Here is a 25,452-nt window from a genome sequence, read left to right as displayed (position 1 = left end):
TTCCCTCCCCCCATTTTTCTCCTCCGTTAATATAGCCTGAAACTGATTGCTTGCCAAGGCTTCACCTCCTTCTGTTTGTTTCAACTCTGTCCATTTACATTTCCCCACTTCCCTCCCTCCTTCCCACTCTCTGGGTTGCCCTACCCATTGCAAGGCCCCACCCCCAATGACTACAATGTAGTAGCTACTTCTCTTTCTCTACTGCTCTTTTCTCTCTGTCATGCACATACACAAACATGACATGGAAGAGGAGTGGTCAGGAGAGCCAGGGTGGCTTTAGCACATACACAGAGTCACATACAGTCACCAAGCTGCTGATTCCTTCCTTGCCACTGTGTTACGACATTTCTGGCTTGTTAACCATTTTGTTTGTAGATTGCATTAATTTTTTCTTTCATTCTGCTTGCTAATATTTTGACTGTGTTTGAAAAATTTTGTTGGAAACGTTTATCTCTTGTGCTTTGTGATGGTTTCATCTTGTAATAATGTGACACCATTGAATGGCCTTTTAAAATCTTCTACAACTGATCATTAGATCATTAGATATCATTTTCAATGCTTCCATGCTTAAATCAAAGTTGAAGGTTTGTTTTACTGATATTGATTATTCAACTGACTAGTTGATAACTACTGATTTATAGTTTGTGGAGGAATGATTAATTGATTTGTTTGTATCTGGTTCAGCTGGGAGATGATGAAAGGTATAAAAACAATACCTCCCAATTTAGTTCATTTTGCAACTAAATTCAGTCAGAAATCTGGATCAAAATATATACATGAGTCTAGTTCTATTTTAACCCTTGAAAGATAAAATATTTATTTTGTCAGATTAATGGACTGGAATAGCTTCAAAATACTGATAAACAAATAGGATAGAAATGTAGCAGAGAAAATAAAAAGTTAAGAAATAAAATTTATTGGGGGAAATAATGCTAATCATGACAAAATACAAGAAGAAATGAAGGTTAAAGTGAATATGTGTTAGAATGAAACAAGAACTGGTCATTGAAGTTACAAGATCGACTGGAAGAGTTAAAAAATAAAGTTAGAGTAATTTTTGGAGAGAATACATGAAGGCTCATTTGACAAACCATGGTTCTCTTTCATGGAAATATGAATATTGTCTTTCATTCTTTTTAGGACTGATACCACAGCTGAGGCTCCTTTCTGTCATAAAGCTAGATATTCTGGTTAAGATAAAAGACTGCATGATACATTGGTCAGATTGCATAATGATGTTTCAAGAAAATCAATGCAATGTATGGTTTGGGAGAACCTTTGAAATGTTATGTAACTCTCTTGTTCAATTATTATCTAATTCTTACGATATTCTCTATAAGAAGAGTCAGTTAAAGCTTATTACTTGAGTCTTACAATGAAAATCAATTTGTGACAGGAGACATTTCCCTTTTTAAGTTGATTATTTTTTCCAGAATCACACTTTGCATGTTTAATCTTTAGCACAAGGATAAAGATTTTTGGTGCTGATTTTTGCAATAAGCATCTAGCTTTCTAAATCAGCTTGATTCTGAAAGAAGAGAATTTGAGGCAAATATAACTTCTTAATTTGGGGTTGTGCTAGGAGCAATGTTAAGAGGGGAGTTTCAAAGAAGGACATTTGGTGAAAAGTCATGAAGGTTTGGGGATCAATTTGTAATGTAAGTGCCGGTAGTTGGCTTTGAACTGTGGAATTATATAACAATATTTGGTCCGTACATGTAAATTGTGGTTATATCCTCTAGGTTCAGTTTGTATTGATTTTTGTATTTTTTTATCAAAGGCTTGGATCCCAAGTGTCCTTCCATTTCTGAAAGGGCTTTCAAGGCAGTGGAAGTTCCAGTTGGTAGAAGGCAATTTTGGCTAATTCCACCATGCAGCCACCACATTCCATCCCAACACAGTTGGGTCCGTCAACCCTCTATAACAAATATTTAGAGGATGGGTGGATTTCAGCAGGGAGGGAAAATCAGTGAAAACCACCTCTTCCCCCCTTCCACCAATAGAAGCATCCCATGACTGGAGTTTTGCTCGCTGCAACTCAGAAGTCAATTCAAAATATTGAAATTCCATAGACATATATAACAAAGAATAATGAGTGGGAATATACAAATATCAAAATAAAAATTAAGATTTTCTATCATTCTGCAAAAAAAGAGGACTCACCCTTAAAGTGAATTTCAATGCTGATTTAATTCAGTTATCTAACACACATTTATACAAATGTGGATACAAAACAAGTTAATTAGAAAAGGAGTATATAAAAAAGGAGAACTGTGCAATAAGGTAATTAGTATGCATTGTCATATCTGTTCAAATGATATAAGACTAATTTCCCTAACATGTCAGTAATATAAAATACGTGAAGTATCCATTGAGGAACATTAACTGTTTTGATGACATACTGGTAATAATGGCTTCAACATAGAACTGTTCTGTATTGGAGTAGATGACCTCCAAGGTCCCTTTCAACGCTATAATTATATGATTCCATAAGCGGTTAATTGTATGGTTTATACCTGGGTTTGGTAATATAATTTACATACAAAAATATGTGCTGAACAGACCCTTTAAGAATTTAAAGTCTATTCTGTGTTAGAAAGTACCTGAATGTGTATGCGTGTCTGTGTACATTTGTGTTTGTGTGTGTATCACTGTTACCTTGAGACAGTATGCCAAGGTCAACTCCTTATCCTTTGATTATGGACTGGTAATCAAGTTAAAATCTGCAGTGCCTTGTTTTCACTGTGTTTTGTCCTCATAATATAAACATGCTTACATTCCTCTAATATTTGATTTTTCTAAGCATTTGACCACTTATCCAATACATTGTGTGGTTTTTTTTGAAAGGCTGTTTGTAAAGCATTTTCAATACTGCAGTTTATCTCAAAATAACTACAGGTAAAGTGATCTGCTGAAGTTTAAAAAAGAATTAAAAATGCATCATGTATCCAGCAGACTGGAACGTTTTATAATGTATCATGTCAAAATACAATTAGGATGAGTGTAAATTGAATATTGCAGGTATTAAGAAAAGTAATGGAAGGATCTGAAGGCTTTCTTACATTTGCAGAGAAGCAGGTCCTCACATTTATTTTTGTGTGATGTATGAATTCTCTCTCAGAGTCAGGTCAGCCTATAAGCACATGGGAAATCCTCCTTCCCCTGGTGACTGAAGGCAAGACCAGCCAGGAAACAAAGGAGATGAACTTTCCTCTTGTCTTCTACTTGTACACAGATAGCAAAGCCAATCTTAAACTTACATTCAGTCAAGAAAGGGAGGAAGCTAGCTGGCTAGGTTTTGTCCCCCTCCCCCATGTTCTCCATTCTCCTTTAGTTTAGATGGATCAAATAATATTTATAGTAAAGAAAATCAAGGAATGCAGGCCACTTCATAAGTTATGTGTGTAGTTTGTAGGCAATATTTTTATTAGGCCAACCAGAAAATCACAAAAGTATGCAGGCTTGAAAGGTGAGACAAATGTGCTTTTAAAGACACACACACACACACACACACACACACACACACACACACTGATATAAAACGATGTGCTCATACAATTGAGTTCTATGGGGGGAAATAACGGTTTTCAACTGGAAAGACTGCCGTGAGGATCATAACTTGCTCTACTTGCTCTCCCAGGCAAAAATAGTATTTACGGAGAACATTCTTTTATTTACTAACTTGGTTTTTTTTTTTAATGGCAGCCATTCATTCCTGTAGGGGGAAGGAAAAAAAAACTGCACTTTGGAACGCTGCTGTAAACTACCCCACACCCCTGAAATTTGATGGCTCAACTAAGAGGGATCCATAGAAGTGGTGCGATGTTCACCTATGTGAATTCACTGCGCTACTCTTGAGTTGCTGTGATATGGGAATCTGTTTCTGCATTGCCTGTTACATTGACAAGCGTTTTTTGCCAGTCTAGAATAAACATGAATACACCCTAGTTTTCCATTCAGCATAGATTAGAACCCCCAACATTATAGTTCTGGGGGAATATTACCAAGATCATATAAACAGAGATTAATTACACATTAACACTCCTTTACTTAACATTTTATTTTCAAATGTTATTGGGTAATGAATGATAAGGAAAAGAATGCCCTTACTAGTCTTTCATTGCACCTTTATGAAGCCTTCTTATTATTTAATGTTCACTTTTCTGCCATTTAAAGTGCAGCAGGAGAAACATGTTTTATTACGTTTGAGTCACCAGGCTTAAGGGAAACCCAAGGTTTACCAAACAACAAGAAGATTTATTTTTTTAAGGGAAATAATCCTGAAAGGCATGGGAAGAACCACGAAACAGCTTAATGAAGATTGATCATGTTTTGTGGACACAGACTACTGCCTACATTGGGAGAGGGAAAATAGGAAGTGTGTAGGGTGGAATTGGAAAGGGCATGGCTGGCTGGCATCTTGAACAGGAGCACCCCACACTGCAACATTTTGTTTTAAGTCCCACCAGCAGGACCTAAAGTCTCTCCCTATCTCTCTCCTCGGTTTATATACCCCCGTTAAAAGAATTCTCAACCACATAACTGAATAATGTATTCCCCATTAATGTTATAGTTAGCAGTGCTTAAGGTTCCTCTGTGCTGTAACCAGGCATTCCCAACAGCAGCTTGATGTCAGATAGTAAACATCCTATTACAGAAAGCAGCAGCGTAGGCCTGCAATGAATTTTCTGCTTTTTCTAAAAACAGGAACTATAATCCTAGAACATTTCAAAAAACAAAAGAATTTAATTTCTCTCTTTCCCACCCCTTTTAAAGTTTATTATGGTTTAAGATCTCACAATCCAAATTTGATGAACATGGTGACATTCCCAGTTTTAGAGCTGGCACTATCAGGCAGCTACTGGACATTTCAGTTGGCTGGTTGAATCGGCTGGCATGGGTGGGTTTGGGGGGTATAACCAACTTGTCACAGATCCCAACATGTTGTCACTCTTCCTAATTAAGTTAATAAAACCTGCAAATTAACTGAGGCTGTCTAGTTTGTTTTTCAGCCCAGAACAAATCCCACTGCCCTGCTTTAACATGTATTCCCCCCCCTCCTTTGTTGTTCTCCTTTACCCTTACAATTTGGTAACATTTATTATGATATACACAACAGAGTTGCACCACTAAATGCTCTTACTGTACTGGTGCCCATAGGGAATTATGCAAAGACTTGCAACCACCTGATATAATTCAGAAGTTGAGTTTTAAGAAGTATTCGTCTTGGGTTGTACTTTTCAGGATTCAATAGTCACAAAATTGGCTGGCTCCAGCTTTCATATGACTTTGGCAAGGCAGTATTTGTCTTATATAACTGGGTCCCTGGCTACCATTAAAAACTTCCCTCAGTGCTCTGGAGAGATCCTGTGCCATGTGCTCCATAGTACTGTGAGAAATTTAAAATGGCAGGCAGCTGCTATACCCCCTAACTAGTGGTGCAGACTCAAGGTCAGCATCAGCAATGGGACCTGTTGGGGTGCTTGAGACCCCGGAGCAGCTGAAGGATGACTGGTGCTGAAGTTGGCACTGACCACAATCAGAAGTGTTGGATTTGTCTTGATTATCTGCCAACTTTTCCCTTTTCTTGCAAGGAATTCTATTCAGAATAAGGGAATTTCCCTTAAAAAAAGGAAAACGTTAACAGCTATGTCTTGATATGAAAGCAAAAATTAATAAAAGTAGTAGCCATGGCTGTAGATTTTATCAACAGGATAAGATACCAAAATCATCCAGGAGGAACCCCTGCAAAATCCGCATAAAATGCAAAAACAGCAAGTGGAAAATATTTAATTTAATTTAATTTTTATGCTATATTGCAGGAGTGAGGAATGTTTTCAGCCCAAGGACTGCATTCCCTTCTAGGCAATCTTATGGAAGCCAAATGGGTGGGGTCATAGGCCAAAAGTAGGCAAAGCAATTAATTTTATCTTGTATAGTAGGCTTGTTTCTGGACACACTCTCTCACACAGCTCTGTCCTCCATCCAGACAAGCAAGAGGCATGCTCAGAATTCAAAGATACGTTCTATCAAGGCAGAAACATTCAAGGAAGATACAAAGTACAGTGGTACCTCGCTTTAAGAACAGTCTGGTTTAAGAACTATTCAGTTTACAAATTCTGCAAAACCCGAAATAGTGTCCCGGTTTGAGAACTTTACCTTGGTCCCAGAACAGAATCTGAACAGTGGAAGGGCACTGGCTGTGGGAGGCCTCATTAGGGAAAGTGTGCCTCATTTTAAGAACGGTTTTGGTTTAAGAACGGACTTCCGGAACGGATTAAGTTCGTAAAGCGAGGTACCACTGTAGAGACAACAAAGTATGCGGCCTAGGGAGAGTCCCAAGGGCCAGATAGAGATGTTTGGAGGGACTCATTCAGCCTCCAAGTCTGGAGTTTCCTATCCTTGCTGTACTAGTCTGCTTCTTCTGATATTTCACTTAATGCTTGAACTGTTAAAAAGCCAAAGTTATCTTAAAAGCACAGTTTAGAGGCTTAAGCTAAGATTATGATGGAAGGCATGTCACCTCTGATCCTTACCAGTCTCCTTTTAGCCTGCAGTGGCTAGTCTTTTTTGTGAACTGCATTGAAAGGCAGTCACTGCTCCAAGGGCCATGTAGTAGCAGTAAGTTTGGCCAATCTATGTGGGCATGCACACACACAACACATATAGAACATACATATATAATTACCACATGTGCACATTCACCACACATATAGTATACACTCACCAGGCATGCAGTCTCCCAGAATTCTCTCTCTCTTACTCATACTCTTGCATGCACTAACGTACATACAGAGGCATACATGCATATGCAGAAACAACCAGCATTTCCAGCTGTGCCCATTCTAGTAAAAGGCAGTATTTCCACCCATCCTCAGTCTAGCACTGTGGTGGAGGAAAATGCTGCAGACAGAGGGTTTTAGAGATCTTCTTTAAAGGGCTGTCAGAGGGAGTGCATATATTTGAATATAAACTGTGTTTCCGTGTGCTCTGGTTTCCATCATGGTGTTCCATTGTGCCAGAAGTGGTTTAGTCATGCTAGCCACATGACCCACAAAGCTGTCTGTGGACAAATGCTGGCTCCCTTGGCCTGAAAGCAAGATGAGAGCTGCAACCCCATAATCACCTTTGACTGGACTTAACTGTCCAGGGTCCTTTACCTTTTACCATATATATATATATATATAGGCTTATCTTCTATCTCGGCACTGTGGTGCTTAGTGCTGAAAATGGATATAAACTAACTGCTCTTTTTAGATCCTCTCTAAAGGGCAGGTAAAGGAATCGTTTATCATTCAATCACATCAGCAGATAAAGTTGCAGGGGCTCATGGGCCACAGGCTAACCACCCCTAATTAGTCAGAAGGAAAGTAGAGTTCTTAACTTTCTGTTTCTTAATTGTCAGATTCCTAGGTTGAACCTTTGACACTCCTGTGCACTTCTAACCTTCCTGAGCAAACTATTCTCCCAACAACTTTTGACCCGTCTGTGCAGAAGTTTCCTGTGCATACCTTTAACTTTCCTGTTAACATGTGTCCCTGTATAGAAGAATCTCTCATACAAAAAAACAACCATTTTATAGTCCAAACCCCAAAAGAATGTGGTTGAAAGTCCTATTCCTTCACTAGATGTCATGGAGACCTCTGATTTAAACAGCCCTGGACTGAAGTGCTGGAGCTGGTGTGTTAGTGGGGAGAAGTAATGCAGAAATGCATAGACCCGATATTTGTTCCCAGTTTGCTAAACCATTTCTCTCTGCTTTTATATCTCTTAAGAGTTGATTCACACATGCAGATAGATCAGTGTTTCCCAACCTTTTTTGGGCAAAGGCACACTTGTTTCATGAAAAAAATCTCGAGGCACACCACCATTACAGCCCCGTGACGTCAGCGCGCAGTGTCACGCCGGGAGGGACATGAATTGCTAGCAAATTACATAATCACCTCCTTGAGGGCTGGCTCATCTTCTCCGAAGGCAGAACCCCATTAATTAACAGCACAGACTCACACCATAGCCAAGACGAGAGGGGAAAACCTCAGTCATGCACAGTCATGCACATGTGGGGGCTAAATGAGGACGAAGACCGGGCAGAGAGCAGGGTTCAAATCACCCCACCTGGCCAGGACAATCCCTGGGTGCTCCCTTGGGCCACTCGCCTTACCCACCTCGCAGGGCTGTTGTTGCGAGGATAACACGGGGAGAACCACGCGCGCCCCCGGGAGCTCCTTGGAGGAGAAAGCGGGCGATGAATGCAATGCACGAAATATATGAGAGGCGACCAGGTTTTGCAGGTGAGGGGCCCCCGCCAGCCTCCGCTTCCAACACCCGGCGCAACAACGCCGAAGTTTCCCCCCGGGCTCGGCTCGGGGAGCAGCGCTGCTCCCCCCCGGCTCCCCTTCGCCCTCCCGGCTCTCTCTGCCGCCCACTGGGGACCCCCCTCACCTGCCAAGTCCGGAGTGCCGGTGGAAGTTGCATGCATACATGCATGCAGGGCGCCGCGTTGCAATTGCATTGCACTGCACTCCATGCAACGCATGCACGCATGCATTGCCTTGCACACCCGCAAAGGGGTCTCCCCGTGGTCCGATGCGTCCCCTCCGGCGCGGATGCAGCATTGCAAAAATTAAAACCCCCCGACGCAGCCATACCTGGGGGGCAGCCTCCGCCTCCGCCGCTCCGCCTCCGCGGGGATCCCCGGGCTCCATCCTGCCGCCCGATCTCCGTGGGGGCGCAGGCAGGCTGTGCGGGGTCTGTGCGGAAGAGCCCCTGCCCGCCCGGCCGCCGCCGCTGCGCTCATTCCATGGCCGGGAGAAGAGCACTTCAAACAAAACGCCCGGCCCGCCAGGCCACGCTGGGAAACGTAGCTTGTGCACCCCGCGCGGGCGCAGAGCCCAAGGGCGAGGGGACTACGGATCCCGGCAGCCCCCGCGCCAGGGACGGAGGGGGAGAGGCCGGGTGCAGGGATGGAGGGACGGGTGGGCGAGCGAGTGAGTGAGTGGCAGCCGCCAAGCCTTGGCCGAGAGCCAGGAAGGGCCTCCCCGGAGGAGGAGGAGGGAGGCGCAGAGCGGGAGGGAGGGAGGGAACCCCAGGGGTCATCTAGTGACGGCGCCCCAATCGAAAATTTGACTTTAAAAAAAATAATCTTTCAATTTTTTAATTTTTCCCGCGGCACACCAGGCAACATCTCGCGGCACACTAGTGTGCCGCGGAACAGTGGTTGGGAAACACTGAGATAGATCATCGCTTGATATTGCAGTCATGTGAAATCAGGCCAACTGCTGAGTGTTGGGCTATGGTCAAGATAATGGTATTTTGTGTACAATTTTTTATTACATTTATATCCCACCCTTTGCTCAGGGTGATGTGAATAGTTCTCACTTAACCTCAGAATAATCCTGTGAGGTGGCTTAGGCCAAATTTAGACCCTGTCATCAAAAACTAAATGGTTCTTACTGCAGGGCTGGAAATAACTTCTCCCTAACATCTTGAGAGAGCCAATCCCAGGCAAAAGAGGCACAACTGTGCTAGGTTGAGCAATAATCTTACTCAGGGTAAAGCATCTTCATATGCTCACCAAACCTAAGGTGTGTTTATGTAGGCAAGATCATAGAATCCTACTGCACCTCAGATTTTTATAAGAGGTAATGCTTTCAGTGTATATGTACTGCTATTCCATGGATTTCATTTTCCACAGCGATAAAACAATGCAAATCTCTGTGACATAGAGAATTTTTTCAGTACTCATATGTAGCTCTCAATGGATTTTGTCATGTTTGAGAATCAAAAGAAAGCTACACTCCTTGATATGAATACAATGACTCCTCTTCTTTACACTTAAAAATAATAATTGCAGTCTATGGTCTTTAAGAATGCTGCACATTGATATTGCCATTGTATCCAAATGATCATTCACCTATTTTAATACACTGAATATGGCATCATTTCTTTTTTTCATATTGTGAATAAACTATTTTGCTGTATTGTTAGCATCCATTCCAAAAGCATTTATCTCATTGATGGTTTTTGCATCATTGCTCATGGAAACTCTTTTTCCATATCAAATGGTTCTCCAATTTCCAGGGCTTCTTTAGTGTATTGTAAAATTTTAAACAATGTGCAACTATCTTTTGCTTTGCTTATTAGAAACTCATGAGTTACTTCCAGCATAAACACACAAAGTACAAAAGTGCAATTGGTTTCAGTAACACATTCTATCTGAGCAACTCAGGGTTTTGCTCATATATATATATATATATATATATATATATATATATATATATATATATATCGAGATAGAGAAACACCCTCACAACATGAACAAGCGTGACGACACATCCCGCTTGCCAGACATCTGGAAATTAGCCCTCCCCACAAAAACTGACACCAGATCCAGAGGCACACAGAACGCCATCACCAATCAACCACACCAGACCCAAACCCAGACCCTCTCCACAGATAAATTACAGACACCATCCAGTAGCCAAACCATGATGGCACCTCCGGATGCTGCACCCCCCTGCAATCCCTACACAGATCTGGCTGGCACAGGCCACAAAACCACAGCTCGCCCCTATACACGAAGCCAAGCCAGAGCACAACTACAGCCATCTTCTCAGAAAAACTCTTCACAAAGTTCAAGAGGTCAAGACACTAAGGCTTTAGCAACTAATCCACACCTAATGACCCACCTAAGTGGTACTCAGGATATCACTCAAGAAATCACTCAAGATATCCCTCAAGCAACTAAGGAACAAAAGAAGAAAAGGCACACTAGCCTGGGAACTTCCTCACCACACCCCTCAACAGTATTTATAGGAACTCAAACACTGAGATCCTGCTCTGTTCCAGTAACAAGAAGCCGAAAGCACCAGCCTGAAGATGACGAGTGAGACCTCGTCGAAACGTCGCCTAGACACCCCAACTTTTACACGGGAAGACACCCGAGGACACCAAAACCTGCATATATATATATATATATATATATATATATATATATATATATATAGGATAGCCATTTCTAGTTAAATAAAGATTCATTTTACAATCCTGCCATCTCTGTTCAATTCACTCTTATTCCAATTGGCAAGATTTACATTTTGTTTTAAGAAGGAATAATAAGTGTGGCAAACCTCTCTATCTCAGTAGTCCAGAACTGCCCAGCAGACTTTAGATGAAGTCAGCATTAAGTAAACTTCAAAGAAGCAGTATATGTCTGTTATACAGAATAACACTTCCATTGCAGTATCAATAAGCTGTCCTCCTTTGTCCAATCTTTGGTCTTCCTGAGCCTTGGCCCATTGATTAGAAGTAAGCATAAACATTCCCCCAAACATGGCAGGCTTTCATAAAGAAATGGACATAAAAATGAATCTGAGAAACTTGCATTTGCATTTTGAATCTTAGTTCATCCTTTGTATTCAAACATCACGGAGTGATTTCTTCTTGACCCTTGTTAGGTTACCAGATTTGTCAAGGCTAATTCTTACATTTGCTGCTAGCCACTAACTAGTAATGGCTAGGAAATTGTTAAGGACTTTTCAAAATCCTGAACGTCAGTTTCCCCAGAATCTAGCACAGTAGACTTGCTTATGCAAGGTCTGGTGATCAGCAGTCTGGAAACAATCCTCAGGCAGATTGGTCTGTCTACTGATCAGCTGGGTCAGACACAATTAATGACATACGCAATGCTGCTTACCTCTGTAGTATGTTATATGACCATGAATAAAGTTGTTCTGGATCATGGATACAGCAGACAATTTCTCCCAGGCTGGCAGAGTGTGTTGACAATAATTACGTTTAAAAATGCCTCATTTCTTTTCTAAGGTACATCCTTGTAACCTTTGATCCCTCAACTTAAGTTGTTGTCCCCTGTCCATTCTATACCCTGCCCTCTAGCCCATTTATTCTCACAACAGAAGTAGCTCAGTTCTAGAGTCCAGTGACTCTGATAACGCCTTCATTCTGAGCAAATTTCTAATTCCCATAAAGGTTTGTATCATAAAACAAGCCAGCATGCTTTCAGTAAAGTTTCTACTGAGCTTTAAATCATAGGGGCATGTTTTCCTGTTTAGATTGAGTAAGACTTTCATTTTTGTAATGTTCCCATAAAACAGTTATGCTGCGTGAGCTGGTCGCAGATCTCACTCAAACCCATTTTTATACTGGCAGTACTGCTGATTGCAACAATGTTCTCCACAGCTTGTAACAGTGTAAGTCAATCAGAATAATATCTCATCCCCTCAAAGCCCTATACCCTGTCATTCTCTAGCCGCTTCATTCAGGTCTTTTAGAAATTCCTTATTATTAATAATTAATTTTAATTAATTAGATTTCTATTCCACTCTTCATCTGAAGATCACAGGGGGGTTTACAATGTAAAAACAAAAACTACATACCATAAAAACAAACAAAAACAATAATGCCCCTTCAGGCAGATTAAAAGGCCACAGTTTAAGTAGCCAAAGGCCTGGGAGAAGAATGCTTTTGCTTGGCACCTAGAGATATGTAACAAAGGTGCCAGGCAAGTCTCACTGGGGAGAGCATTCCACAAGGGGAAGCCACCACAAAAATTAAGGTGATATCATTAAAGTGATATGGCCAATGTTTTAGTAAAATATTGCAGCTTATAATTTAATAGGCCCAAATTATAATTTGTATACTATATTTTTAAGCTACCAATGTATCTGATATATTAAAATATATATTCAATGAAGTAACTCTGATTTAAGCCTTGATTGTGTGTTAAAAGGGGGAAGAGATTGAAGGAACATAAATATAACCCAACTCTCTTTTGACAGGCAGTAATGTGAATTAGAACTATATTAGAAAATATGGGCTCCGTTCCAAGGACCCCTGTGCAAACACATTTCTATGTATCCGTGATAGGACCCTGATTTTTATCCCTCAGCTATAGCTCACCATGCAACATAGCACATCTCTCCAGAGAGTCCTGCAACACTCAGGAACTTCAATCCAGATGGTGGGTCTCCCTAGGCATATATGACTAGGCATACATCAAAATGCATATCACTAACACATGAATGTGGATCCAAGTCATGGATTAGAAATATTTTATATTTTATTTTTCATTACACTTGTATTCCAACAAGGAACTCATGTTAGTATACATGGTCTGCCCTCTTGCTTTAATCTTCACAACAACCATGTGGCATAGATTAGGCTAAAAGTGAGGTTCATGGCTGAGTTGGGGCTTGAACCTTAGTCTACTTGACCCTAGTCAGGCACTCTAAGCACTACATCACACTGGATCATATTTTATGTCATATTCTTCAGGTAACTGCAAATAAATTAATTATCCCCAGACATTCTTAGCATGCTTTTCTTCACACAATCAGTATTCTTGAAATATATTTATCAATATATTATGATTTGTATGCCAGATTCTCTCCTTAAAGATCATCACATTTGGGCTTGTGTATTCTTGTAATGATGTTGAGAACAGTCATAGTGTGAATGAGCAGTTACATGTGCACATGACTATATAAGGCTGCACTACCTTGGCAACACTTTTTAGAGTCATTATGTCATGGGAATCACTGCCATCCCATGTAATCATGTATACATGCATATACTTCCAGTTCATACATCATAGTACTTCTAAATATGCATAACTAAGACATACTTATTGGAGGAATTTCAGCACTCCCATCACATGTACAAACCAGCCCTAATTTGTTTTCATCATGTACTTACTCTGATAATCAAACTTGGCAATGTTTGGAATCGCTTTAAGTGTAACCAAAGGTCTAAATGTGTCAAGTATAACTTTTTACTCCCACCCCTGTTTTGCTCCAGGTGCTCACAAGTTTCAAAAGCATGCTGCATGGGGATATTTAGTATTTCAGCCAGAAGCTCAAAGCCTGCTGGGCAAGTGCAGCTATTTATTGTATATTATAGCTCTCTTGATTATGGTTTTGCACTGCAGTCTAAGTATACTTGCTCATGTGTTTCTAACTCATATTGTTCTCAATGCATAGATGTACAATACTGCAAACATATTACATTTTACATTAATTTGATCATTGTTGTATATAGATCCACATAGTCTGATAGCATTTGAGATCTCTTTGGTTAAATGCCTGGGTGGTTATTGGATGCCTAACTGCCACCAACTTGGAAAACTTGCATTTTGTTCAGTATCTTCAGCTCATTCACACTGTATACATTCAGCTCATTCACACTGTATACATTCAGCTCATTCACACGGTATACATTCATACAGTGCACATTATACACACAAACACACACTTTCTGATGTATATGTGTTATGTGCAGTGTAGACTATACAGATGAGGGGCTTTTATATTGGACTTTTACCAATGAAGTTCTTTGAAGACAAAGCTGTAAAATTGAATTTAAAATAGTGTATGTTCAGATGTCTGGGCAAATGGCCTTCAGTGTGAACTGATTTCCATATTGCTGCCACACTGAACTCTAAACAGCACCATATATATTAGCATATAAATATTTGATTATTACTTTCACAAGTAAATTGTTTGGAACCCTGAAGGATGCTTGGAACAATGAAACATTCTAAATAAGTACAAATTAGTTGTATTTATATGGGGACGCAGGTGGCGCTGTGGGTTAAAGCCTCAGCGCCTAGGACTTGCTGATAGAAAGGTCGGCGGTTCGAATCCCTGCGGCGGGGTGCGCTCCCGCTGCTCGGTCCCAGCGCCTGCCAACCTAGCAGTTCGAAAGCACCCCCGGGTGCAAGTAGATAAATAGGGACCGCTTACCAGCGGGAAGGTAAACGGCATTCCGTGTGCTGCGCTGGCTCGCCAGATGCAGCTTGTCATGCTGGCCACGTGACCCGGAAGTGTCTGCGGACAGCACTGGCTCCCGGCCTATAGAGTGAGATGAGCGCACAACCCTAGAGTCTGGCAAGACTGGCCCGTATGGGCAGGGGTACCTTTACCTTTACCTATAGATACAACTGGTTTAAAAGGATGATTATTTATGTTAGCTTTGAAAATGCTGGGTTGTTGTTTTAAGCTAGAATCCTAAATAGAATTACCAGTACATCAGTCCCACAGTAGATAGTAGAAATTACTTCTCAGTAAATATGCATAGGTTTGCACAGCATATTCTCTTACATCTGTTTTGTTCCATATTAGGTGAATACTAGCAATTTATCACTGTACCATATGGATATTGTTAGGTGAGGGCTGTTCCTGACAGGGAATGATTGGTTGAAGTTATAGACTTATATAAGTTTGTGTGCATATAATAGCTGGTCCAGAAAATGCAATTACAAGGAAATTGTTGGACTGCTGATTCCTCTAGTGATTTTTGCAGCTACTCACTGCATCCTAAACTAGTTCAAAGTATGTTAAACTGCATGATCAAGACTGAGAAAGCAGGAGATACTTTGAGGCTGCTTCTATATGGCACTAATAGGATGTTCTAAAAAAAAATAGAACCTGTTGTGCTGTATGGGGTATTATAATATTCTGAAATAAATGGCATCTCACAATCCAGTACCACCAGTACTGACAGCATATAAATCAATTGTGCAAGAGTACTTCATGTGAGGTGTCCAATTTGTTGCAGGAGAAATCTACCCACCATACGATCTGGATGCCTTATTCTTTTTTTTTCTGATAGTACTTGGCAACAGCCTGGTAGGAGCATTTGGCACTGAATCTGGGCTGGAGCGCACATTACAGCTGTCATGGGGATGACACCAAAAACAGTATCCCTAAAGTGACAGATCTGTCTCTGTGCTGTAATGTACAAAAGCACTTACTGCCTGGAGTTTTGCCACCACATTACAGATCACCCTGCCCTTTCTCCAGGTTCCTGGTGGTCAATAGTAGGTGGTGATGGAGATTAACAGTGGATGGGAGGTTACCACAGAGTATTTGTATGTGTTACACCTGGGAGACCAGTGGCGTAGCGTGGGGGTGCAGGGGGGGCCGGCCGCAACATCTGGGGTTAGGGCAAATCCACAGGTTAGGGGGCGCAAATCCACGGGTTAGGGGGCGCAAATTACCTGCCTTGCCCCGGGTGCTGACAACCCACGCTACGCCACTGTGGGAGACACAACCATTTTAGGTGACATTTCTTCGGCACTAGTGATGTGCTCCACTGCCTCAAGTTTGACAACCTGTTATGTACTACTGAACCCACCATAAGTCAGTGTGGTTAGAATGTTGGACTAGGAAAACCAAGTTCAAATCCTCAAGCCATAAAGCTTCCTGGTCATTGATTGCTGGAACAGTCACCATTGTCTCAGTCTGTCTAACATGCCTCAAAGTTTTTCTGAGGTTAAAAATGGGGCGGGGGGGTTGAGCTGCCTTGAATTCATTGGAAGAAAGGTGGGATAGAGAAGTAATAAACAGACAATTTGTTGTGTTGACTGCTACTGTTGCTCAGAGATGCTCCCAACATGCATTGAGATTAGTACATTACAACTCAAAAAGTATATGAAAAAATTGCTTGAACCAACATAGGAATCTGCCTTATATGGAATCTAATCTTTGGTCCATAGCTCTACAATGACTGGCAGCCAAGCACCTAATTTTAGGTAGGGGTCAATTCCAGACCTATCTGAAGAGGCCAGGGACTGAACCCAGAGACTTTTGCATGTGAAGTATGTGCTCTGCTATTAGAACTACAGCCCTTTCCTAGATACTTGCTAGTGGATTTAATCTGATTGTTTCAAAATCTGGCAACCGATGATGGCTATGCCACGTCAACACTACGCCAGAATTTTCCTGTTAGTTGGACCTTATCCAGATGGTAGACTATGAGTCAAATAGATGGACCACCATTAAGAAAAGTACATGGGAAAGAGCTCCACCTGAAGCTCCACCTTAGGCATAAATAACAGACATATATCTTTCATCACGAGTTCAAGCAGCAGTTTTCATAGTGTCATGAAAAATTGGGGAGGAAATGAAAAAACATTTCCTGCTATGCACACACAGGTCTTTCCACAGGCATTGATTGTGGCCATGGTTCTTTGGTGGATGTTGACTACCATATGACAAACACTTGAAACCAAGCACTGTTGAAACCAACTGATGCATAATATACTGAAACCAAGTAACTGGTCATAACATTACAGAACAAATGAGACCTGCCCACAGTTTATTTTTATATTCTCACAATTTTGATATGACATAGGCAATTAATTACAGTTTGAGACATTGATTTGAGCGATTTTGGTTATTCTAGAAGCACTATTTCGGTGGCACAATCAGAGCAGAGCAGAGCAAATCAATCCTTTGGGTTCCAGATTTGGAAAGACTTTCCAGTACAGTAGTTCTATTACTGTAATAACTAATAAATATTGAATGTAATAAAAGCAGTTTAAGCAATATCTTATTACATTTGAAATTTTAGTAGCTGGGCGAAAAAATAAAAATGCACCCCCCAAACGGGTTCTCACCTGCCCCCCCCCTTTTGTCTAGGCACTGGGGTATGTTCACTTGTGTAATGAAAATACAGCAGACAAACATTCAACATGGTTAATCAGATGAATGGGAAAAGACAAATGAGGAAATCATTGGGATTTGGCAGGATCCACTGACTGGATCTGCATATTTTGATTATGGAATAATGACTGGGAGGAATGGTGCCAGTTGGAGGATATGCTCGGATCTCTAAATGCTGGTGGATTCTTTGTACAAACAGGCAATAGTATTTTCTCACCCAGCCACCCCAGCCACCCACCAAGCCCCTTTAAGAACGGCAGCAGCAAGAAACAACACACGCAGCCACACAGGCAGACTCAAATCAATGCAAATACAACCGAGCAGGCTGCTAACGATCACCATGATTATGCATAAGACGATCTTCGGGCATTATTACATATATATTTATATATTTTAAAAAATGCATGCGAGAAAAGTGCACATACCAAGTAATGATCTCAGAGAGAGAGAGAGAGAGAGAGAAAGGAAGGAGGGGAGGGGGGGACCTGGCAGCTTCCCCCTTCTCCTGCCAAGTTATCATTGAGAAAACAGACAGGCAGAGTGACGTCCTGGGTCAGACTGAGTGCGGATCGACTCTACCAAGGAAACAGGGAGGCCCGTGCATCCTTCGGGTGCCCACCGCCGCCTTTCTCCCCCTCACAGCCGGCTTCGCCTGGTGCGGAGCAGCCGTTTAAATGGACCCCGTGCTGCGGGAGACCCCGCCGATCTCCGGGCGAGAGCTCGAGGAGGTGGCCTCAAGCTGCCTCGGGCAGGCATCTCCCCCCTTTCTCCGGCTGAGGTCGCGGAAGCCCAGTTAAAGGAGGCGTGTGTAAAGATTTTGCAATGTCCCTGCATGGGGTTGTAGACTTTCCTAGCAAAGAAACCGGCTTCGGCTTCTTTACAGTCCCCGACGACTCACCTGATTAAACCGCCTGCGGTTCTGCCCTGACCAGGTAAACCGAGTCCACACCTTATCTTATCATGCACATCTGAAAACTAACATTACATCTGGGGCATCCCCCCCTTTCCCTTTCCCCCCTTTCTTTTTTAGATTGGGAAGAGCCGAACAGCTGATAGAAGCTCTGTTACACTCCTCCCCCCCACCTTTCCACCTTCAGACCTGGTTCAATTTGACTTGCTCTCGAGTCAGTTCCTTTTCATAGAAATCACACAGTCAAACCAGCCACCCGGGCTTTATTGATTTCTCCCTCTCCCCGCTCCCCGCCACCTCTTTACCATTTCTTCTTTTCTTTTTAAGGATAGCTTGGGGTTTTTGTTTGTTTTTCTTGCGTGCTTTGAGTATGGTGACAGATTCCATTCCCGCAGGTTTTTGTCCTATTCCTGCCCTCCCCAACCTTTCCTTTCCGTTCGTGTAAGGGGATTTATTTATTTAAACAACAACAACAACAAAAGATCATTGCAGCTGGCTAGGGTTCGAGGAGCCACAATCATGGGGCAGTTCCTCAGCATGCAGAGATAGAGGCAGAATTAGAAACACCGTGCGCAGGTGGGGGGGGGGTGGATTCTCGGGGCTGGAGTGAGAGGACTTGACTTTAAAGCTGTTGCCAGCATGGTGTGCCTGCAATCGCAACAAACTGCATTGTTACTGTTATTGCTATTGTTGTTGTTATTAATTGATCTGCGGCTGCTTGGAATGTGTGACTGATATCCTGTGTAGGTGTTTGTGGGTGTGGGTACGTCTGCGCGCCTGTCCCACCACTCCTAGATTCCCTTTCAAGGAGCTCAGAAGTTCCGCAGCTTTGCCAATCGGCTGCTACCTTGGCTGCCTCGCCTCTTGCATTACCAAGGGCAGCGCGATCCGTCCGCGGGAGCTTGGGAGGTGGCACACGGGGAAAGAGACATTAGCACCTCACCCCATCACCGCTCTTTTTCTTAAAACACTTTCTGATGAACGATTTGCAGGAGCCAAACAGGCCTGCCTGCCAGTTAAATACTAGAGGAATTATTCTTATCTATCCCCCTCCCTCTTATTAATATGGTTTTACCACATTGTGGTACTGATTGTGTGAGGCAGTGCTCTCATGTACACTTACTTAGAAGTAACTCCAATTGAACTCAGTGTGATTTACTTTCAAGTAGGCATGTATTAGAATAAGTACCATTGAACAAAGTGGGTCTCAGTTTCAATAAAATATGTATGGGGTTGGGGAGCAGGAAAGAAAGCTTGCTGTGTTTGTGTTGAGATTATGTGTGTTTTCCTGCGCTCTCTCTCTCTCTCTCTCTCTCTCTCTCTCACACACACACACACACACACACAGCAGTTCAAAAATCAAGAGGGAAGAGAGAAAGTGACATCTGGCTTGAAGTTCATTCAATCTTCCTTCCTCTGAGTATCAAGGTTTAGAGAGGTAGATGATCATTAAATTCCGCAAAGGTCCCAAAACTTGTGGCAGCAGAAGCTGTATTGGTCAAAGGGGATTCCCCTACCCCCTTTATACACATTGTGTATTGCTTGTGCTGTTTTGGGGAGTTGTAAATCTGGAAGGTGGGAGAGGAATGGGACATCTTCCTATCCAGGGAGCTGCTATTTGGCAGGAGGATGACCTAGATAACTGGGCCCCTCTTGTGTGGGGTGTGGTAGTTGGGCCCTTATGTGGTGAGAGGTGCACCTTTCTTCTGTTGTCTTACATATTATAGTTTATTATACATACATGCTGCAATCAATGTACAATGTGCATTGCACTTTGCATTGTGTCTGAGGAGAGGGGTGTTGAGAGAGTCAGAAAGTGAAAGAGAGATGAGCCTCTTTCTGCGAGAGATGGCTTGGGAGATCTATGCATCATTGTTTCATGGCTTGCTTTTGTCCCTACACACAGTGGCATTTCATCCCTACATGTAGGCATCACACTCTTTTTTTCTTACAAAGAAGGAAACAAGTGTGTGTGTGGGGAAACCCCACATTAAACTACCTATATATGTATAGCACATAAAGCAGGCTTCCTCAATCTCGGCCCTCCAGATGTTTTTGGCCTACAACTCCCATGATCCCTAGCTAGCAGGACCAGTAGTCAGGGATGTTAGGAACTGTAGTCTCAAAACATCTGGAGGACCGAGGTTGAGTTAGCCTGACATACAGTGCCAGGAGCACGTTTTGTGTGTGTTTTGAACAAAGGCATTTGTGCTTCTGTGTCCTCCTGAGCTGCGTGTCTGGGAGACCTTTGTGTGTTTTTAAGCTGTGAGTTGCTATTAATGTGGTGGATTCTGCTCCTTACAGTTAGCTGTGACTGCACATGAAAACATACTTGGGAAGTTGCCAGTGGGTTGGTGCATTTTCTCTCAAAGGTTAAAGAAAGAAGAGGGAAGACAGGAGGAGGGGAGGAAGAGAACTGTGATTGCTCACTTGCTCACATTGTAGATTTCTCCCTCCTCAGCCATGTACTTATATGTCTTATTAAACAGGCTTAACTTAAATATGGCTATTAGGGGAGTACTTGTAGAAGATACACGAAGGCAGAAGAGAAATCTGAATTTTCTTCATGTAACTATCAATGTAGAGGAATACCACAGAGGTGATGCATTTTGACTATAATAGGGAAGGTTAGAAGAAGGCAGCTGTGGCAAGATTTTAGGCATGCAGTTTTATTTTGCATGAAGAGATGACCTCATAGACTCATAGAGCTCAGTGTGTATAACACCCAGCCCAATAGGATGAAGGCACTCTTTCCTGAGAACAAGCCTTATTGAACTCAGTGGTAGAAGTGTATTGGAGTAGAGTAGACTATCAGAGCCATGCCACACCGATCACAGTTGCTTTTTTTTAAAGCCATGGCTTAATATGTGCTCCTTCCATGACTCTTCCCCTGCTCCTGCACCACAGACTAAACAAACCAGAGTCTGACCTGTCATGTCATCCAAACCTATACCCAAGGTTTGTTTATCCAAACAAACCTTGTGTAGTATGCCAGTAACAAACCTTGGTTACTGCTCTTGGTATATGTGGAGAGAAACAATCTATGAGCCTAAGCTTGGACGTTATAACAAGTTAGACTCTGCTGTGTTTCCCAGTGATGCAAAGGAGGAGAGCCATGGAAACTTTTGAGCAATGTTTACTAGGCCTGCTACTTGCTCACCTCAAACCATAGTTTGTTTAAACTATGATTTAGTGTGATCAAACTGGGGCAGTTTATAAAGGGGGAATTAATGAAATGATTTTTTAAAATTCTGATGAATGTGGATACAGTCATACCTCATGTTATGTACACTTCAGGTTACATGTTTTCGGGTTGCGGACCGCGGGAAACCCAGAAGTACCGGAACGGGTTACTTCCGGGTTTCACTGCTCGCACATGAGCAGAAGCACTAAACTGCACTTTGTGCATGTGCAGAAGCGCCAAATTGCGCCTGCACAGACGCAATGCTTCAGGATGCGAATGCTGTGTGTTGCAGACATGCCTCCATCATGGATTACATCCGCAACCTGAGGTTCCACTGGTTTAGATGTTACTTTAAAAGAAATAATTTAGAAATTAAAGTGATTTATGCAGAAATCTTATATCTGCTTATGTAGGAGTAAGCCCAATGCAATAAATAGGGCATTTTTGAACTGACATTGCACTGCCAGGTTTGCATTCTATGTGATGTCTGAATCATAACTTATTTTTACATCAGGCATGCTCACAACACAATTTAATTTATATAGGCTACTGATTCTTTTGAACCGGAATGAGCATGGTACACATAGTTTATCATGTTTGATGATCTTACACACAGGTGCTCAAGGCCATGGCCAACTGAGGCTTGCCCTGGCATGTTCATGGAACAATAATCTTGGCAACAAAAAAGATGGCAACATGTTGCAGTTTATGGCTATACTAATTAATTCATTCTAATTTCATGCAGGGATTTGTAACATATGAAGCTACTTTAATACCTTGGATGTGCAGATTGTTGGCCATAGGGATGCATGCATGTGCCATTATTTATTATCATTGTCCTTATAATAGTTGTAACTTTTTAAATGATGCTTATTGTTGTGAACCATTTGTGAGGTCCACCTGAAAAGTGCATGTAAATATTGCCTCCTCCACGATAGATCCGGAGGATGGCAATATGAGAACAGGCCTTTTCTGCATTGGCTCCCCATTTGTGGAATACTCTCTCCAGGAAGGCTGACCTGAAACCTTCATTACATATCTTTAGGTGCCAAGCAAAAACATTTCTCTTCAGTCAGGCATTTGGCTGACTAACATTCCATGGTAGGGTTGCCATATGTCTGGAAACAGTGGGCGGAAATGGCTGTAATGTCCGGTAAAATGCAGACGTCCGGCAACCCATAACAAAACTTTTGTATCCAGATTTTCACTTTTTGAAATATGGCAACCCTATTCTGTGGCTTCTTAAATGTGTTTGTGGGATGAGGAGTTATTGGTTTGCTTTTGTTTTGTTATATATTTTGTATGTTCTTGCCCTGGAGTTGATATCTGCAGTTGGGTGGGGAGTGTTTCTGGCTCCTTAGCATCCTGTCACTGGGATCTGTATGCCTGGCAGTGACTCATGTGTGGTTCGTTTCTATTACGGTACCCTGGCTTTGGAGCGCCCCCACCCTGAAATTTGATTGGCTTCAGCACTTACTGGCATCCCTAAGACTGGTGAAAACCTGGCTGTTTGTTCCAGCCTTTGGATATCAGCAGTGCTGCTATTTGATATTGCTGATATGTTGTTTTTATTGTATTTTTTTCTGGAATATGTGTACTAAACTGAGATTTTCTTGCTTTATTTATGTTATTATTACCTCCCCATCATCCTAGATCTTAGAATGTAGGTTGGGATACAAATTAAATAAATATTATTGTATTCTATCGTTAAGTCACTAAAATATTTATTTTTTTAAATATTTAATAGACAGAAGATAGTGATTTGATGCTGAAAGTATCTGATATGAAAATAAGCAGATAATTTAACTACGTTAAGTGTATGCACTACCATACTCCCTTCTGTTCCCAAAATTAAAAGGTTACCATCTAGAGTATTCTATCTGCTTTGTTATCATAGCACTGCTTATTATTGCATCAGTATTTCAATATTAAGTGATCTTAAAGATATTTCATCTTTCATTTTGAACCCAGAATTTGAATCAGCATTAGAATGTCAGTGCTATAAGATAAGGCATAACAAACTAAGTAGACAGCTGAAGGGCTCCTGTTGAAGGTGTTGCTGAGAAGGATATCTTGGTTTGTTCTCAGTAACCTTGTTTACAGGGACATTTCATTGCAACCAGAAATTCAGCAGGAGGCTGCCTAGACTAATGTCTGAGTGTTTGAAATTGATTGTGAGTGTCTTTTTCTTTATGAACGTTACATATGCCTTAACAGCATACTTATGCAAAACTTTTCTAGAAGGGTTTTTAGTGTGTTGTCTGTGAGTGTATTGAAGAAATATGTGTCTATATCTGCATTCATGTACAGTAAAAGAAAAAAGAGGGATGATCTGATCTGATAATGGTTTTCCAATATGCCAGCCAGGATTCATTTGATTTTAAAAGTCTCCTGGGTTTTAAATGTGTATTGTTGACTAGTCAAAATAGTCTGTTAGGTCTAAAAATTGAGAAAGCATGTGTGTTAATAAGCAGTTACAGTGATGTGGGATTCAACACTTTCTTAAGATCATTCATTGAAAAATGCATGAATATAAAGGGTCAGAGCTAAATGCCAGAAAACACATTTTAAATTGTTGCTAAAATATTTTGAATAATATGCAGGATATGTATTGGTCATGCATTTTATACAGTATTTTAAACTCGAAACTAGTTATATTGTAAAGCTTTATACATAACTATATATAACTTGTATAATAACTTAATAATGTCAGAATTGTATCCAAGAAGGCCAGTATGGTCCTCGTTGGTCATATCTGAACACTCTATAAAGCAGTGATTCCCCTTTGTTAGTGGGCAGCTTTGTTTAATTATTAGGGCAAAAAATATGCATGCAGACAAAATCCTAAATAAATAGCCTCAGTCCTAAGAAGCAATAAGGGTTACAGCAATGAAACTTACCTAATGCAATTTTAAATCCATTCACTAAAAAACCTTGACAGTATCTGCCTTCCAGGTAGTGCACATTTGGAAACAATATATCTCCATTTAAATGCAGATCTACAGTTTTCTCCAGGGGGCAGTTGGTGAATCTTTCGACTGAACTGCTGGTACTTGAAAAACTAACTGAAGATTTCCCCATGAACAAGGGACCGTTTCAAGTCAGCTGTTTGAATAATGATTATATATTTTTTCTAATATTGTAGTTTTATATTTATTTCAAATGCCTTTTGAAAAACCAGACTGAGCTAATACTACCTTTTTGTGTGTTTTTTACTCAAAGCAGTTTTACCTTTATTTAGAATGTTTAAGGATAAATAATAAGTCTGACAAATCAGTTCCTTGTTTTTACGTTGCCATGATGTTTGCATGTGAATTCTACACACACACACACACACACACACACCAGATGGATGGGGCAGACTTCCTTTGATTTTGACCTAGATTCTGTCTGATTATTCCTATATAGTGAGTACCTTGTAATTTCCCACTGTGAAAATAGGTGAACAACTGTTGATGCCATCTAGCAGAGCTGCATGGACAATAGGGCTATGGTGCACATGCGGTTTAACTCCATCACTCCTTGAAGATTTCATTATGAGAGCAATGTGAAAACGGGTGCTTTTCTAATATGAGGGGTGGCATGTGGGGAAAGGAGGGGGGACGTTTGGGGGTACAGTAGGACAATGTTCATCTTATTAAAATACTTTAATTTGCTTTAGTCCAGGTGGTTTTATGTTAACCATGCTTAGGGTTCAAATGATGTCAACGTTTCACACAGAGAAACAGCAGATGTCAAGTTGAACAGACTGTGAATACTGCATGTTTTCAGTTACATTTTCCACCTGTGTTTGCTAAAAACAGGGAATAATCCTGGATCTGAGGCTGGAAAAATATTTCAAACTCCTGAGCACAAGCAAACATCCATTTTTTAAAGGCACCATACCTCACTAGGGA

General features: G+C 41.4%; 1 protein-coding gene across 13 annotated transcripts in view; it reads left to right on the top strand.

The window, feature by feature from the left end:
• ESRRG (estrogen related receptor gamma) overlaps window positions 1-25,452 on the top strand; it is a 466,084-nt gene that overhangs the window by 20,284 nt on the left and 420,348 nt on the right. For 4 of the 13 annotated variants that reach the window (XM_028724638.2, XM_077925594.1, XM_028724632.2 and 1 more), the window contains exon 1: window positions 18,204-18,394. The exons of 6 other annotated variants lie outside the window; for them this stretch is intronic. The gene's annotated coding sequence lies outside the window, so the exon portion shown is untranslated. Of the gene's footprint in view, window positions 1-18,203; window positions 18,395-23,668; window positions 23,731-25,452 lie in introns of those variants that run through there. 3 more of the 13 variants (XM_077925597.1, XM_077925589.1, XM_077925591.1) reach the window with 1 other exon arrangement.

This window comes from Podarcis muralis, chromosome 3 (assembly GCF_964188315.1).
Source record: "Podarcis muralis chromosome 3, rPodMur119.hap1.1, whole genome shotgun sequence".
Taxonomy (NCBI): domain Eukaryota; kingdom Metazoa; phylum Chordata; class Lepidosauria; order Squamata; family Lacertidae; genus Podarcis; species Podarcis muralis.
This window is presented reverse-complemented; position numbering and strand designations above follow the sequence as displayed.